Here is a 15,830-nt window from a genome sequence, read left to right on the forward strand (position 1 = left end):
AGAATTTCCCCTTTCTCACTCCCTCATGGAGCAGATTTGTTGATTTGCCATTGGCTATGGCCCACAGTAGCCTGTATTTTGTTCTGTAACAAAGAGTGAGCAAACCCAGCTATCATCTTGTAGCTTATTATTGAGGGACACAGCAATAGTAATAGTGGTAATAATATTAGTATTAATAAAAATAATAATAGTAATAATGATAATAATAATGAGACTGCTAATAATAATTGTAGCAGTCACACAAATGTATGTGTTTGATAGCTGGTTGGTGCAGTGAGTAAAAGCCATCCCATTGCCTGAAGTCAGGGAGGCTAATTCTACAGATGAATTAAAAGCTCCTCTAAACTTTGGAGAATGACATTTCCTGTGTTGGCCGTGACATTTGTGGTGACATTTGATCCTCAGAAGTTGACGCTGACCTAATTCAGTTTGATATGCCGGACCTCGACCGTCATGCCATTTGGACCACCACTCACAAAAGAGCTGAGATGTGGAATGTAAAGATGTCTGATCAGTGTCTTTCTTCAGGGAATGTGCATATATACTTATAGTACTATATATTTTTAATAAATAATATTTCTTCCATAAATAATGTTTTTAATATTAATTGTATCACACACATAGGAAGTTCATTATGTTTTACTAAAACGTTTCCTTGGGGAGTCGTGCGCCTCTTTCAAGCTCTGTTTTGTGCAAATATATGGTTCCCATGATGAGTGAAGCTACAGAGCATCACCTTTTGGTGTTCTGAGTTCCTTCCCTGCCTGCAAGATGTTCACTTATCCTTAGGACAGATCAGCAGGACTGGAGACCGGTGAGGTTAAAGCAACAAAGGAACTGAGCACTGCTGCTGCTCAAGCTCAGTGGATTGCCGCAGCTCAGTAGGAAGAGGTGCCAGCCAGGCTGCTGACTGAGAATGAGGAATAGGTGAGGCTGGTTTGTGGCGCTGGGCAGTCGAGTCTCTGGGGTAGCCTACTGGGCATCTAGCAGAAAGACAAGGAGCCGAGCCCTAGTATGTGTGTTAATTAATTCAATATTTGGGTTGACCATGCCTTGATGCCTTCAAACCTGCATCAATGATTCTAGGTACACTTGCACATAGTTCTTGAAGGAACTCTTCAGGTAGGTTGGCCCAAACGTCTTGGAGAACTACCCAGAGTTCTTCTGTGGATTTAGGCAGCCTCATTTGCTTCTCTCTCTTCATGTAATCCCAGACTGGATGATGTTGAGATCAGGGCTCTGTGGGGGCCATGCCATCACTTCCAGGACTCCTTTTTGTCCTTCTTTAAGCTGAAGATAGTTCTTAATGACTTCAACTGTATGTTTGGGGTCATTGTTATTCTGCAGATTAAATTTGGACCCAATCAGATGCCTCCCTGACGGTGTTGCATGATGAATACGCATCTGCCTGTACTTCTTAGTATTGAAGAGACCATTCATTCTGACCAAATCACCAACTGCATTTGCATAAATGCAACCCCAAACTTGCAAGGAACCTCCACCACGCTTCACGGTTTCCTGCGCAAACAACCTGCCTTCTGCTGCAGCCAAATATTTCAATTTTTGACAGTCAAATGCACCTGCTCTCATTTCTCTGCACCCAAGATCCTGTCCACAAGGTCCACTTCTGACTAGACTTCTCTGGACAGTAGATGGACGTACCAGGGTCCCACTGATTTCTGCAGGTCTGAGCTGATGGCACTGCTGGACATCTTCTGATGTCAAAGGGAAGTAGGGTCTATGCTCAAAGAAGAAACGTAGCTTCTTCAAAAGACCTTGGACAGCACATCTGTAAACCCCTTTCTGCCTTGAAATTTCTGCCTGGGAGATGCAGTATAACTACCTTGCATCTTGTTGCTGTGTCTTTCCAAGATTTATGACTTTTAACAGTAAAGTCTTCAGCAACCTGAGTTTGGCTGTTCTTCAGCCAGTTGCATACCTCGCACACAGCTGTTTCTGTTTCAGATAATGATTGTGTTTCAACCTACATATTGAATTGGTGATCATGAGCATCTGTTAGGTGTAATGTTTTAATCATACACCAGTCAATATGGCAAAAAATCCCCCAACACTGTGCACCTAGAAAATCTTATGCTGTTTTGAAGGCAAAGGGCGGTCACACTAAATATTTATTTGATTTCGATTTTCCTTCTGTTCACTCACTTCGCATTTTGTTGACTGTTAAACATACTCTTTTAATTCGTCTATTTTTTAAATATAGCATAACTCTCCTTTCAGATATAGACAGGTAAACAACAGATAACCTCAATATACACAAAACACCAGGTAAGTTATTAAACTGTCAGTACATCCTTTTTTTGCTACTTTTAAACCTTCATGAATTATGCTGAAATCATCTAACATTATCTAACCTGACAGAATTTAATACCAACAGTGTTGGGCAGTAACGTGTTACTGTAGTATTATTGCGTTCCCAGTAACTAGTAGTGTAGGTTTGGGAGGGTTACTTTGAAAATGCAATCCTGTACAATTACTAATTACTTGTATAAAAATGTAATCAGTAACATAATCCAAGTACCATAAAATAAAAGTAATGTAATCTGATTACTATTAGTTACAAATGAGAAATATCAATGACGCGTTTTTTAGAGAAACATAGAATAACAAAATCTCCCATTCCCAAAATCCATGTTTAAATGTTTTTATATGATATGCTTTGCACTATGGCACCACTATGGCAGTATCTGGCCCATCAATGACAAAAAATGTTGTTTCGTATGTATTCTTGATGACCAGCTAACCCTACCTCCCTTGTGTTGCTGCAACGTAGCAAACAGGGGCGTTTCATACGGACGCTGAAGGGTACCTTTAGCATAAAATCCTTACGCTTTGTCATGCTGTCTGAAAGCGTTGGTTATGACGCATTGAGATGAGAATGATTTTTCTAAATGTACCTGTAATCTGATTACGACCAGTAACGGTCTGGCCATTTGGAGTACCGAGACAAATCCCGGTGGGCGGGCCAACCTCAGGGCCGGTGGGTTCCTTCCTTAGCCAAAACTTTTTTACTAATAATGAAAAAGATGACAGAAGGTTGAGCCACATGGGCCAACCCCCCTTCTCCCCAGGCCTGTTGGTCTGTTCAATATGAACATCTACGCAGCCCTAAGCCCCAACAGTCCATCTCACTCAAACACCACAGTGACACTGAGAGCTGGAAAAGCAGAGTTTAACTGCTAATGTAAAAAAGTAACCGACTCGTTTTGTAGTAGTACTGGTACCACTGGGCCACAGACACTAAGACCGGGAAGGGAAAGTTGCCACAGCCCTGTTCAAGGGTGAAAGATTAGTCAGAGAGGACAGCAAAGCCACAGATGGTGCTGCTGAACAGTGTTCCCATACATTGACTTATTTGTGGCGGCCCACCTCTATATCAACGCTGACCGCCACATTTTATTTTTGATTTTTTTTTACTAGGCCTATTAATTAATTTTATTTCTGCAGAACTGTGCGCATAGATTTACGCAGCATCTCTTCCCTCTCTATCTCTCAGGAACACCACTGCACAAATCTCTCCAACACAACGCTGTCAACGTTGGAGACCCACCACTTTTCAACACAAAGTGACGCCCTTGCTGCTGACATTTATGCAGCAAAACAAAACAAAATTAGTTAAAAACTTGTCAGGTCAGAGGAAACTCTGCAGAAGAAACATAATTAAACTTTTAGTGTCTGAAATGTTTACACGCTCTGATGGAGCTCAGAATTGATCAGGAGGACGGCTGCTTTATTCTAAACAGTGTGTCTGTATGACCCTGGACTGTGTGTGAGACCTTTTGGATTGATACAAGAACACAGCATATTATTTAACATGATCCTGTGGGCTTGTTGGGAGATTTAAATACAAGCTTATGCTGCTGTGGCTCGTGCGTAAATGCGGACAGATCTCTTGATGGGGAGATGCTTCACCCTATTTCACCTTGAAATTAGCTAAATTTAGGCTATATATCGTTAGGGTTTGAGTTATAGTCTGAGCTTTGTGGGCAGGGTCCGAAATTAACACCCGCCAAGCACCAAATGCGGGTAGATTTTCCGTTTGGCGAGTAAATTTCAAAAGGCTATCCGCCACACTGGCGGGTGAATGTTCATACCAAAATAGTAATGTAATAATCAGTGTTTTCCCTACAATGTATTCATCAACACCGCTGCAAAATCTTTCCATGATCAGTAATATCGCGACATTCACTTACACTCTTACACTGAGACGCGCCCGGCCGCCCGTTTTTCCAAGCGCGCCTCTGTTCATGGTTGCATAGCAACGTCGGCCACGCGAGTGCTTGTGGAAAGGAGAAAGCGCGGTACGAACTGCAAAGTCACCGATCTGCAGCTAGCTGCCGCTTATTAGCTGTTATGTGGTGACATTTACCAGGAGTGAGCCAACCTTTAAAACGAAAAACCACAGACGAAAAGGGGGACGAATTACATAAAAAAAGAAAGTTTTGTGAGAAATGGAGGTTTGGAGAGAACGGAGTTTCAAGAGGCTGGCTACAATATGATTCTGACGCGGTCGTGATGAGTTGTTCTGTGTGTCGCCAGTATGCTAAAGATAAAAACAGAAACAACTCATTTGTCATCGGAAATAAAACGATGAAACTTGAGAACATTCGTGACCATGAACACAGTAAGTGTCACATTGCCTGCGTGTCTGTGTCTCTGGCTCAATCTGAGCCTCTACTCTCGAAAACTTCTGTGACAGCGCTAATGGCAATGTGAGAGCAGACCAGCAAGAAGATGAAGCTACTGTTTAGGACTGTACATGCCATTGGCAAGAAGGCCAGGCCACTTTCTGACTTCGAGTGGATGTGCGAGTAAGTGAAACTGTTTTTCCTCCTGTAATGTTTGCTAGACTAACATTTTATATGAAGCTATGGTAGGGTGACCATCAGTCCTGGTTTCCCAGGACATGTCCTGTTTTCACGTCCTGTCCTGGCCACCCTGGCTGTTTTTTTGTTTTATTTTTATAAATGAATAAATTTTCAAAAAACTGCTGGGAAAGATCAGCTCTACAGCAAAATATATGGGCAAAAATGGAGGATGAGGAAGAAAAACAGGATAAAGAGGAAGAAAACTAAAGATATAAATATATTTTGTTAGTTCGTTTTTGTAAGTTTGTGAGTCGTCGGATGACTATGAGGTTTAAGTTCTGATAGTTTTACAAAACCTTCAAATGTACTGTTATGAGCGCTAGTTCCACCTCTTCCATGTCTTACTATTTGTTGCTCTGTTTTGACTTCTATGTACACTTATTCATTAAAAATACCATATCAATTAAATGTACTGAAATTAATGTATATGTGATTTGGCCGGTAAAAAATATGCTTGGCTGGTGGATTTTTTCATCTACCAGTCCCCGTGGCAGGTGAGCCAAAAAGTTAATTTCGGACCCTGCTTCAGCACCTCTGATAAAGTGCAGTTCACAGCCGCTTCAGAGGGAATTAAGCATCCTGGAGCAGAGAGACAGTGCAGTAAAACAGTGCAAATGTGTCTCTGAGCTAGGGGGGACAGAGACAGCAGGACACAGTGCAACAGGTGTCCGGTGCGCTCCGGTGTGTCATTCTCTCGCTACTTTGCGGCGACTGTTAACCGTTTGTGTAGCAAATACATTCACTAGACGATGACTAACTTTAAATGTTTTGATTACGATTTTGCTAGGGATGATTCAGTAGTCACGGACAAGCCCTGAAGCTGTAAGCAATGCTCGCTCTCTCTCTCTCTAAATGCAGGCTGGCTGAGTAAAATGCAATATTATTGCAATAATCTTTATGACTGTGTCATAAAGATTATTGCATATTAATATGGAGAATATTTTACGAGCTGTTGTTGAATTACATTCAGGGCTACAGTCAAAACTACCTGGCTACGCCGACGGTTACCCATCTATTAAATTAAGTCAGTTTGGTTTTTTTACAGCACCGTTTTAAAACAAGTACAAAACTTCATCAAATGCTGACGTTATAATGACAAATAATATTATACTGGTTATAAGATATTTTGCTTGATGCTGTAATAATGTAGGGCTGAAACTATCAACTAATCTGCTGATTATTTTTGTTTTTATCTTTAAAATGTCAGAAAATGGAAAACAAAATGTCCAGTTTTAGTTCTACAATGTCCACAGTAGAGCAGCAAAATAACTTGGTAAATCAAACATAAAAAACACTGCTACATTAGATCATCTATGCATACGGCTAATTAACACATTTAGGGCCTGATTTACTAAAGGTTTGCGTGAGCAAAAACATGTGTAAACGTGATGTCACCAGCAAATTAACATGTAAGCTGATCTACTAACGGTGTGCACAATGAATGACGTCTTTCAAAAGTGCAAGATAGCACCTGTTGTTCATTTAATACTTTTGCCTTAATGAATATGCAATTTGGGGCGTTTCAATTTTATTGTGCAAAGTAGTGGGAGGGTAACATGCAAATACATTTATTTACTACCCGCAATGTGATCTAACAAGCCTAAACACAATTTCATGTGAGTGCAAACGCATCTGTATTTAATATGTTTGAAAGGAAGGTGCAGACCGCCAAGTGTTGCACAGAGATGGCTGCTGTTATTGTTGCCAGAAGGAGACACAGCCGTAATGAAAGAAACTGTAGAGAAATTAACATGGCGGAAACCATAAAAAAAAGCAAAACCCTTATTTAAATACTGCCACCTCCAATGTGTTTGCTCCTGTTGTCATCTATGCAATAATTCTTAGTAAATCACCCATAACAGGTACTAAAATTCCACATGCAATATTTTAGAATGCACACGCAATTTAGTACTCTTTATTCAGGATGTTAGTAAATCGGGCCCTTAAAGTACATGTACATGCAGGTAAAAAGTTGATATTTTAATCCATCACAGTTGAGTGTGGTTAACACAGATCATATACGGCAAGTAAAAAACATTAAATGGCAGTCTGTAGTTGTAAAAATATATCTGAATTTAATTAGACGGCTCTATGGGTGGGGGAAAGTGTTCCTGTGAAAACTGGCTGGAACGCAGATTGGAAGAAATGCCTGGATGGTCTTTGGTGACATGTGACGGCTGTGATGGGAGTCAGTGACTTCACTTGCCTATTTTTATTATTTTAACACATTTTCTGTCTAATGCTGCCACAGAAAATCAGTAGGAATAATCACAAAAGTTAGATCAGAAAAGTTAGACATTAAGTCCGTAAACACTACACTCCTTACCTATAATACCACCGCTGTCCATTTCTTCCTCAGAGAGGTCCATGTCTTCCACTTCACGATTGTCATTCACCCCAAGAGTCTCCGTGGGCTTGGGGGATCCTCCTGGTGAGGACAAGGGGCTCGGGGCAGGTGGCTCTGCCTCATCATCCATAGCAGAGCCATCAAGATCTGGATCAGGGTGGGCTAATTCCAGACCATGAAAAGGGGACTCCGAGCCCGTTGGAGATGGCGCATCTGCAGAGGGTGAGGGGATGGGTGACTCGTCCAGGTCTGGTAAGGTGGCCTTCAGGGTGTCCAGCTTACGCTTTAGGTGGGACACCCGGTTAGCAAACGTCTGGTAGGCCTTGAGAGAAGAGGTAACGGAGCATCAGTAAATGAAAAGTAAAACAAAACGTGGTCTACCGTCTCGCTTTTAGGACCAGCTTACAATTCACCCTGGCACTGGGTACTTTCCTGTGATTTCACAGGTAATATGAAGTTTAATCTATTGTACATATAGTACATGGTTCAAAGTGATTCTCTGCACATTATGGGCAAGTAGAGTGACTAACAAAGAAGGACTTCAACTAAATACAGGTCGGGCTAAGAAACAATACCAGCTTAAGTTTACTAGGATCCATGTTTATAAATTACAACAATGTTAGCATTTTTAGGATGTGATTGTGTAGTCATATTGAAGCTCTACAAAGCTACAGATAACTTGTGTTTCTTATGATTGACAACTAAAACTTATTCAGCAACAACTATGTGACTACAAATACATCTGCCACTCACATTAGCAACGATCTTGACCTCATTATACTGCGTCTCGTAGAAGATATCTGCGTTGCTGAGGGCCTCCATGACAGAAGGCCCCATTTTGCTTTGTTTGTCAAGGAACTTGACAAACTCCTGTAGTTGTGCACTTCCTTCCTCAAAGTCCTTGGAGAACTTCTTTCCTCCAGCTTTATCTGTAAGAATCCAGCATGTAAGGATGATTTTTGAAGCAATGTGAGAAAGACAAAAAGCACTGCTGATCTTGAAGCCAATTTGTGTGTTTAGTAGAAGAGACAGTAGAAGACGACTAAAGCAAGCACCTTTGAGTTTCTTGAGGGCCTCAGTACTGCAGATGTCAACCCTCATAGCTGTCAGCTGCTTTTCTCTCAGGTCAATCTCCTCCACAGATCTCTTGTATTTGGTCAGTTCATCTATCAGTGCCTGGGGCTAAAGCAGAGGTAGCAGTCAGCCACAATGTCAGAGCAACACGATATTTGAGTAGAGCATAACTACTCAGTACTCAGGATTTCGTGGGTATTTTTTGTGATTGTTGCGGCCTAAAATGCCTGATTTTGCGGTAGCTTTTCAAAATTTACGATGAAAGTTGCAATGTTCTTAGGCGCTTCTTTAAGATGAAATTGTGGGAATAAATGAAAACTGCAAAGGTAGATGTGATTTTTTTAAACTTTAGAATTATATTTGAATCATTACAACAGTCCCTCCAGGAATTCATGGGCCTAACTCTAACCATGCATATTTAAACCAACTTGCCTCGATTTATTCAGCACTTGCAATTCATAGTTTTCAGTCACCAGTGACTTGGACGGACAACAGACCAACACCGCGAGTCCCCCATAGCGACGCCACAAAAGCAGTCAAATTATATTTGGATCACCCTTCAACTTAAGAAAAAGAAAGATATGAACACAAACTGCAAGTGTTGGGCATATCCGATCCATATAACGTTACAGCATCCGCTGCTACACTTTTACCGTTAAAAACCGCCAGGTCCCTGCCGCCGCTCGATTGCGGTAATGTCTACTTTTACCTTCTGGGGAATCCCTCACCTAACACAGCCCAGGCTTGTCTCCTCCTCAATAAGTAAATCCGAAAGCACAACAACCATCCAAACTCAAAGTAACAATGTATCTCTTGCGTATTGGTTGGTAGGCAGCGGAAAATAACGTCCTTTTTGCCCTTTCAAGGGAGCATTTTCCTTGGAATGAGACGTCATGTGAAAACTAGGAATTGACCCTTCGCTAAGCCACGCCCCTCTCAGTTACTGTTGCTAAGTCCGACAAACTGTCAGACTTGTCGGACTTTTATCACAGTGCTGCCATTGTCTATTACTGCACTCTTCGGAGAAATATTGTCAAATTTTTTGAAAAAGGAGCACAGTTCTGCAGTTGCATTGTGCATTTAAAGGTTTTATTCAAGCTGTCAAACTGATGTGAAGAAATAAAGACAGAAGCTAAAGCCTAACCGTTACCAATCACAGAGTAAAAGTGAACCACCTGACTATTGAGAAAGAGGACAAAGACATTAAGAATCAGCACTGTTCCTGTACAGCTGGATAACATTAGGTTCACTTTTACAATCATTAAAAAGCAGAACAGTAGGGCTATAACATTACATTCAGAAGTAAGTTAGCTAGTGTTAACTAACTAACATTACATTAGGAACAATCCACAGCCTATGTTTTTCTGGATTTGCTTTAGGTTTTGGAAAGAGAATAAATCGTACTGCTTCTTTCAACCTCTCTGGGTAGCTACTGTAACTATTACAAGTGCCCCAGGAACAGCATTTGACCATATCTTGGAAAAATACAGCAAAAGAATGCTAGAAAATGACGCTTTTTGCATTAGAGTCAATAGAGCGCAACCATTAAAGTGTCAGACCTCAGTTAGAGAGAGTCTTATACTGCACTGTGATTGGCCAGCTGTGTATTTGGGGCATGGCTTAGCGAAGGGTCAATTGACTGGGATGCAGAAGCCTCTGTCACAGTGATTTAACTTTAATGCGTTTCTTCCATTCTCCGCGTATGTTTTGTGGTGGTAAAGTTTTTGTCAATAGACGATTTCCTTTTATGTTCAACCTCAACACTGCTCATTTTGCATTTTGCCCCTGCTTTCATAAAGAAGATCTGGATACTGTTTTTCACTGTGCTTTGCTGGGATTTTTGTAGGAAAATGTGAGACACTGGTATCACACATGTCAACATGTAAACAAGGAAGTGAGTTTGACAACATTTTGTGGGAAATGGATGCGATAGGTCAAATCAGAAAAGTTGCGGAGATTAGTCAAAATTGCGAGCAACATCGAGAAATCCCAGAGGGACTGATTATTTTTATTAGCTTCATTTGTAAAATAACGATGTTGCAGTTTAGTTAGAGTTTAGTTGAGCTTAACACTTTAATTTTGTGCTTACCACAAACTCAGCAACAACCTTGGACCGTAGATCTGCTTTAGACTCTACTGGAGCTTTAAAAAAAAAAAAGAGATAAGAATAAAACTTAGAATAGAGCAAAAATAATGACCATCCCCAACATTCAGTACTTGGATAACAAAATAGAACAAAATTTTTTTTAAAATTGTCAGACAAATGTGTTTCCAGAAATTATTAACATTTGGTGTAGAGATTAGATATTATAGAAATGTCAAAAGAAAGTAATAGGAAACAAAATACGCCAACAAACTTACTTCTTGGCTCTTGTGGTACCTCAGGAGGGGACTCCTCTTTGACTAAGCTACTCCTAAGCTCAGTAATGAGTGTCCCTGAGTACACACCCCTGTCCTCCCAGATGGACAGTATCCTCTCCACTGATTTAATTACCTTAGGGTCACCTTCAAAGCTGGAGGAAGGAGAGGAAATGACAGAATAAGCCCAAGGGAGACAAGAGATTTATGTTTTTTGAAATGTGTTTTATTTATGTGTGAGGATGTTCTTAAATAAAAGACTAGGACAGAGAGGAGACCGTGAACGTGACTAACAAAAGCAAAAGACAAAGGCTGAGCTTGAAATGTAGGAGAGGAAATATAAGGCACCCAACAATAAACATGTTGTTGCAATCAGTGCATTCCAATATACTGTACATTATTTGACTAACTACTTACTTGACCAGCAAGAGGGCGTCACGGAGCACCTCAGCAAATGCCGTACGGTAGACAATGGCATTTTTCCTTTTACAGTTCTGAATGACATCGTTGGCCAGGTAAAAAAGGTTGAGCCTGTGTAGGGCATCAGCTGTTAAAGGAAAGAGAGACAGTAGCATTAGTTTGACCGGAAGGCAGATTATCTACCGAGGAAGGAGTTGAGCCAAAACAATCTGAATAGAGGCTCAGTTTCGTCTGCAGTGCTGCAATGTACTGATAATTTTCATGATTAATAATTTAAGTACAATTTTGAGGTACCTGTTCTTTACTTGAGTATTTATATTGTTTAATGCTACATTCTGCTTCTACTCTACTATATTTACTTGATAACTTTAGTTACTAGTTAGGCTACGTTGCAGATTTAGATAAATAATAATATTATAACAAAATAGAAATCAACTACAATAATACATTATCATGTATTATTATAGGTAAAGCTGTCAGGTATTTAAAGACTTTAAAGTTAGCTGCATTAGTGATGTACACATTCATGTATACAAATTATAATCTAGAAATACAATAAATAATATTTAATAATTATTCTGAAATGCGCCCATTCTGCATAATACATATTTTACATTTGATACTTTAAGCATATTTTGATGCTAGTATTTCCGTACTTTTTCTTAAGTAAGATTTTTTGAATGTAGGCCTTTTACTTACAGAGTAACAGAGTATTATTATACAGTAGTTTTGCTACTTTTACTCAAGTAAAAGATAGTAGTACTTCATCCACTACTGCACATTACAAATTTGCAAAGTATATATACATTTTGTAATTACAAGAAATGGAAAACGCAAACAAATCTTAGTATTTTTTGAGCCGTAAATCTAAAATGTTTGGTATTTTCACTTAATAAATAACAATAGCAATTCATTAAACTCTTTTATTAACTTAAAGACAGACACATATATGACAATGTAATAGCGGAGAGATTATTCAAAAAAGGAATGAAATAACAGCCTACTTAATTTTCACACACACAGGAATGAGTATAATTTTTTTATACCGGTGCCAACATGAGGCCCAAATTCTGGTACAGACACCAAATCAATATTTTTATTTATGCTTTACTGACTGAGTACACCTTTTCCTATAAAAACCTTTCTTTATTTCAACAAAAGAACCAAACTTCCCAGCGAGCAAAACTAAGAGTGAGACCAAGCACTCTGTGCCAACTTCAGGTTACTTGACACTTTTAGAAAAGTTTCTACGGGCCGAATTTCATCAGTACTTTTAAAATACTAAGGTTCAATAACCAGCCATACAAATGCAATGCACAAACACTGCAATGCAAAAAAAATGACACAGGAAACAGATGATCTTATGTTAATTTAAACAGTTGTGCTGAAATGAGGGTTTGCTTAAATTCTCAAAGTGACAGAAAAAAGAAATTACAACCAAAACAACATCATCAGAAAAGAGTTCACTTTCAAGTTACTGGAAGGCAAACTGACAGTTACATTTATGTATTACATTGACATTTGAAAGCTTAAATGTGTGATCTGTCCAGCAGAACAATGACAGAATTGTACTCCATACAAATACCTACTATAAACTGCATTTGAGCTAACTGAAACACAACTTGCAACACATTACTTTAAACACAAACAGCAAGCGGAGAGAAACACAGACAATAGTGAGCCAAGACCATCTCTTTGTTTGGGAGTAAAACCAAAGTCTACCAGCACAACCTTTGCATAAAATATCAATAATAACATTCTTCCAGCCATTAAAAAACAAAACATGGTTTTGAAACATCAAAAACACATAATTAATTTAACATATAAAAGAAAGTTTCCTGCATTAATGACAATAAATGCAAGTCTTCAGACTGTAATGGAAGAAAATGTAATTACACTAACAATGAGTTAATCAGTTGTTTATTTTAGTTTCTATGACAGAAACCACACAAATGTCCATAATTCAAAAACAAAGACCTCCTCAGGTAAGCATTAGTGCATACGCAATAATCCTTTCTAAACAAAACTGAATGTAATTGTCTGTTAAGTATATTTTGGCTGCTATTGTAAGCAGCCATAGGTTAAATAAAAAAAAAATAAAACATTACAACTGGAACCATGAGCTGACAGTGTTTTGCCTGCTGATTAACTTAATTTTCCATCAATTAGGAAACGAGAGAGCAGCATAAAACAATGTTATAGCTAAAGTTTATCACTGAAATTTTGATATCTGTAAGATATATAAGCACTGAGCAAGGCCCTGAACCTCTAACTGCTCCCTGGGGGCTGGACAATGGCTGCCCACTGCTGATCGCTTTGGCTCCTAGTACGACAATAGTGACGTCTTTAAATGTGTTTGTCCAACCAATCCAAAGATATTTCATTTACAATGATATAAAACAAAGAAAAGCAGCATTGCCGTATTTTTTAAAGAGCAGGAAACAACATATGTTCAGAATTTTTCCATAATAAATAACCTAAACAGAAATATTATTGAAATTGCAATATGGCCAAGTGCAATAATCAAATCTCTGAAGCTGCCATTTTTTGATGAAGATGAAATGTGTGACAAAAACAGCATTGTGATGAAGTACTGTAGTTCTGCGGCAATGCCACCGCCTACAAATGTTGTTCTCCAGAAGTAAGAAAACATGTTTGTTTGGTAAAGACCCCAACAAATGTCACATCATCAAGATTTTAATAGTTTTTTTCAGTGAAAATAAATAAATTGAAAAATTCAGTGAAAAAAAAAAAAAAAATTCATTCACACTTAATCATATCATATCTGTTAAAATAATGAATATGAATATATTCATTATTTTAGGCAATAAAGGCAATATAATTTTTTTTACCATATTGTGCAGTCCTGTATTCAAGTGTTATCACTTGAATAAATGCAAAATATAAACAGCTCTATGTAGCTCAGTTTTACATGTCACATAGTGTCAGATCTTTTAGCAAAGGCGCATGCAATACACGTTTTGAACGCTTCAGGACACAACACATTAGTGCCACCGTGGACTGAAAATAACAACCTGTTACTGTTTAATACGGGACAGGCTTTGCTGACTCGCTCAGCCAAAGACCAGTGACAAATTTTACAATCAGCCTTTAGGACTGTATCTTGCTCTTTGCCCAGTCACACCAAGAAGCACACAAAGCTAAAATTACACAAAGTAAAAGTCGAGACCTCAACCCAACAGGGACAGCTCATGTGAAATGTCACACAAGGTACAAAGCTGGGAAACGCTGTATATTGGTATTCTGCTATGAAACGCGTGGGATTTTTTATAAAAGATTAATTTTACAGTAAGTTTTTTGAACAATATTCATAATGTCTTAGAAGAAGAAAAACAGCCTTTGGTAAATTTAAACCAGACACTTTGGCTGCTCTGCATGTGATACTCCTTTACATTCTGAAAATATTAAAAAACAATGTTCTAGTTTTCGTCCCAGATATGCAGTCATTCTTATGCATCTGTAATAGAAACATGCTAATATTTATAACTTTGCAACTAACTTTGTGATGAATTTATCAATCAATAGACTACAAAGAAAAACACTGTTTTAAATGATGAGATTACCATGAGTAGGCTCAGAACAATACACTGGATAGAGCAGCACCATGAACAGGTCGAAGTGACCTGTTGGGGCCCTGGGAAACAAATTTGCGGTCAGGCCCCTGCTGCCTTCAAGTTTACTTTACAAAGTACAGTGCAGACATCATGTATAGTTGGCAGCTTTCATATATTATTCACAAAAACATATATATTTGAATTACCTCATTTAAGGTGCATAATGTATGATGGGAGCACAATCTAAACTCAAATGATCAAAAGGTGTTACATCAGACACACAAGACAATGTAATAATGTATGTCCCTGTTGATGCTATACTGTAGTGGTGCAAATTCCCAAAGAATTTTGCAAGTAGTCAAATTGCCAAAAGGTAACTGATCCACAATGAACCTGGGACTCTTAGGGGGCCTAGGAACTCATTCCCTAGCTAGTAATCCAGCTTTGAGTATCACTTGACAACTGCAATTAACAACACAAAATCAAATATTTCCTTAACTAGACTTTAGTAGCTACGTTAAGTTTGTCTGTCTATGGCGTTAAATTGTGGAACAAGCTAAACAATAATTTTAAAAAGATGTACAAAGAAATTATATTCAAGAAGTACAGAGATGAAGTGCAGTTCTAATAATCACCTGAGGGTCTATAAAATTATATGAAGTATTCGTTCAAATATTGTTGTGTATATAATAATACAGCTATTCTTGATTATTATTTTTGTAGATTTTTTACCTTGTAATGTATTATTGTTCATGACATTTAGGGTATAAAGGGGTACGAGTAGAGAAGTTTTACTTCTTCCTACACCTTTTCACACATAAACAGAGTGGTTAAGTACGGGAAATTATGTTTTGTTGTTCATCTTTTACCACTATTGTATTTTTGTTTGTTTTTTCTTTTCTTTTTTACATGTACTAAATAATTATATCAATCAATCAATCCTGTCAGCACATGAGGCAGCATAATATTTTAAAATATAAAATTTAAAAATATCTTCTCAAGCTTGACATAATCCCTCTTGAAAACACCTCCGTTTATCGTTTTTTAGCATCCCAGCATCAGGTGCCGGAGTTACGCACGTTTTAACTAGTTTCCCGGTTTGTTAGTAACGTTAAGTTAGAAACAGAAACTATATTATTTCATAGAAACCTGGGACACTAGGACTGTAGT

General features: G+C 38.5%; 1 protein-coding gene across 5 annotated transcripts in view; it reads right to left on the bottom strand.

The window, feature by feature from the left end:
- The window catches only part of celf3a (cugbp, Elav-like family member 3a), a 56,449-nt gene that overhangs the window by 40,090 nt on the left and 529 nt on the right, over positions 1-15,830 (bottom strand). For 4 of the 5 annotated variants that reach the window (XR_006826207.1, XR_006826206.1, XR_006826205.1 and 1 more), the window contains exons 2-7: positions 11,083-11,212; positions 10,669-10,820; positions 10,397-10,449; positions 8,289-8,415; positions 7,987-8,162; positions 7,213-7,555 (exon numbers count right to left, since the gene is read on the bottom strand). The gene's annotated coding sequence lies outside the window, so the exon portion shown is untranslated. Of the gene's footprint in view, positions 1-7,212; positions 7,556-7,986; positions 8,163-8,288; positions 8,416-9,035; positions 9,161-10,396; positions 10,450-10,668; positions 10,821-11,082; positions 11,213-15,830 lie in introns of those variants that run through there. The other variant, XR_006826208.1, reaches the window with a different exon arrangement.

This window comes from Micropterus dolomieu, linkage group LG09 (genome assembly GCF_021292245.1).
Source record: "Micropterus dolomieu isolate WLL.071019.BEF.003 ecotype Adirondacks linkage group LG09, ASM2129224v1, whole genome shotgun sequence".
NCBI classification, from domain to species: domain Eukaryota; kingdom Metazoa; phylum Chordata; class Actinopteri; order Centrarchiformes; family Centrarchidae; genus Micropterus; species Micropterus dolomieu.